At 40.6% G+C, this 2,583-nt stretch overlaps 1 protein-coding gene across 9 annotated transcripts in view; it reads right to left on the bottom strand.

Annotated features, from left to right (window-relative positions):
• Nucleotides 1-2,583, bottom strand: part of col14a1a (collagen, type XIV, alpha 1a) — a 147,209-nt gene that overhangs the window by 61,025 nt on the left and 83,601 nt on the right. The gene's annotated exons all lie outside the window — the stretch shown is intronic.

Here is a 2,583-nt window from a genome sequence, read left to right as displayed (position 1 = left end):
TGTGAAACCACAGTACAGTGAATAAATCATGGTGGAAACATCAGCGACTGCCCACAGATGGGGCACATACTTCATGAAAGCAGATAAAATGATCTCAGTAAATGTTGATGGTGATGAAAACAGAATTTAAAAAAAAAGAACTTTGCTCTTAAGTATCTCTGCTTGGCAAATGTTATTTACCAATGGGCACTGAGATTTAGGAGTGGTACATGTCAATACTGTTGATGTCATTCTGTCTGTCATTTCCATTTCTGCTTTCTCTCTCCGCTCTGTGCCCTCCTAAAACTATCATTACAAGACTTAGAGAAATTAGACATCAATGTGTCCATAGACAGTGATTGAAAGTCACAAAGTATATTAACAAGTACTGTATTTTAAAGTGCTCATACATTTAATATTTAGATTTCATGCAGTGCATATGAATGACAGCTACACAGCATTAGTTATGAACATTGTGTTGCTGATATTTAATATTAAAAGGGTAAAACTGCCATTTTATTTCAGTCTACAATCAATAAGCAACTCGACAATTAACCAACTCAGTAATGACAAAGTGAAAACATGTTTCCAGTAGTTTTTGCAGCACTGTTAAAAATCAGAAACTGAAATGTGTCATTACAAAAGCATTCAAACATTTTATAACATAGTTTGTAGAAGCTGCGTTTGCAGCACTTACAGCTTCAAGTCTCCTTCTGTAAGGCTTTATAGCCCCATTCTTCCTGGCATATCTTCTTCAGCTCTATTAGACCGAATGGGAAGTATCTGTGAACTGCTTTCTTCAAGCCTTTCCACAGATGTTCATAAGAGGTTTAAGTCAGCCTTTTGGCTAGGCCACTCAAGGACAGTTGAATACTGTTTGTTTTGTCACGCTGAAAGATGAACTGTTGCCCCAGTCTCAGGTGGTGTGCACTCTGGAGGAGGTTTTCTTCGAGGACCTCTCTGTATTTGCCTGCATTCCCTCAATTGTGACCAGTCTCCCTGTGGTTACTGCTGAGAAGCTTCCCCACAGCATGATGCTGCCACCACCATGCTTCACAGTAGGGATGGTATTAGATGGTGGCTCCAAACCTCAACCGTCTCACTGTGCTCCTGGGAACACTCAGAACTTTACAGCTGGTTTTATGCTCTTGCCCTCATCTATGCCTCATCACATTTTTATCAAAAAGGTCTACAGAGAGTTTCTTGGACCTCATGACTTGGTTGTGTCCTGATATACTATGTGAATTATTGGCCCGTATAAACAAAGGTGTGCCTTTCTAAACTATGTCAATTCAGTTGAATTTACTGTAGGTGGTCTTATGATCATCATGATCTACACACACCTCAAAAATTAATAAAGCAAATAGGACGCACTTGACCAAAATCTGGAGTGACACTGCAGATTGTCTGAATACTGCTGTAAATGAGATATTTCAGTCTTTGATTTGTGGAAACTAGCAACATTTTCTAAAAGCATGTTTTCATTTTGGCATTTTTGGTTAGTGTAGATTGGTTGGCAAAAATCGCAATTTTACCAATTTAAAATCAAATGTATAATATAGTAAAGTGTGCAAAAAGTGATGAGGTCTGTGCATATGATGTATGTCACTCGAAATGCATCAGCTCTACTAATGTACGATCGTGCCACGCTTCTTAACCAAGCCTCAGTCACCAACATGAAATCCAATTTCCGCAATATAAAAAAAGTCATTCAGGATGAATGTCTTGTTCGCCAATGATCTAACATTAATCAAACCCATCTGAGTCGATAAAACGGTTCGGTGGCTGAGTCACACGTGTCAGTGGTCGGAGATTAGACTAATTTATGCTTCTTCTTAGATGTCGTGAAAGCCGGCGATATGGATGGGCCGAGGCCAACCACATATGAAGCCAGGCCAGCGGGTCATACAAAGACGACAACAAAACCAGTCGGGTCTATGGCGGTGGTCAAAGGCATCCACAGAAGCAGAGCGCCAGAGGGCCTTTAGGCAGACAGCCACTCCATTCCTCTGTCCTCGTTTTCTAGTACGCTTCCTTCAAGAGCAGGCGAAGTAAGAACGGCGAAGATATGCTGGTATATTCGCCAGTAATGGTAGGACAGTCTTTGAGTTATCCCAGCCGATTACACTGGGACACTTTTCCATAGACAAATTAATATTAAAGGAAGGTGAGCATTATGCATTTTCTGAGCTTCTTCCACCTGACTGTTCCTACTTCAGCTCCACCCGTACGACAGGTAGGGGTGGTGGCCTGGCATGTGTTTTTAAAAACAAGTTTTCAATGTCGGCAGCTGACAGTGGACACTTATTCAAGTTTTGAACTACTACTACTAATACTACTCCTTTGTGGTTTTAACATTCATATACAGTACGTATGTTGCCCAGCTGACCCTTTGTCTAAAGACTTTTTAAATATTATTGACTCAACCTCACTCAGTCGGTGCACAGTTCTACTTATGAGCTTGGATACACACTGGACTTTGTGATCTCTTATGGGCTGCATGTTCTTATTACTGAAGTATACGACTCTTGATTGTCCGATCATTTTCCTGTGCTATTTAATGTTAATGTGCCGCCACTGTTAGACAAACCTTCTATTCCTGCT

The sequence above is a fragment of the Monopterus albus genome, unplaced genomic scaffold, assembly GCF_001952655.1.
Source record: "Monopterus albus unplaced genomic scaffold, M_albus_1.0 scaffold93.1, whole genome shotgun sequence".
Classification (NCBI taxonomy): domain Eukaryota; kingdom Metazoa; phylum Chordata; class Actinopteri; order Synbranchiformes; family Synbranchidae; genus Monopterus; species Monopterus albus.
Note: the sequence above shows the minus strand (reverse complement) of the source record. Positions and strands in the feature narration are given on the sequence as shown.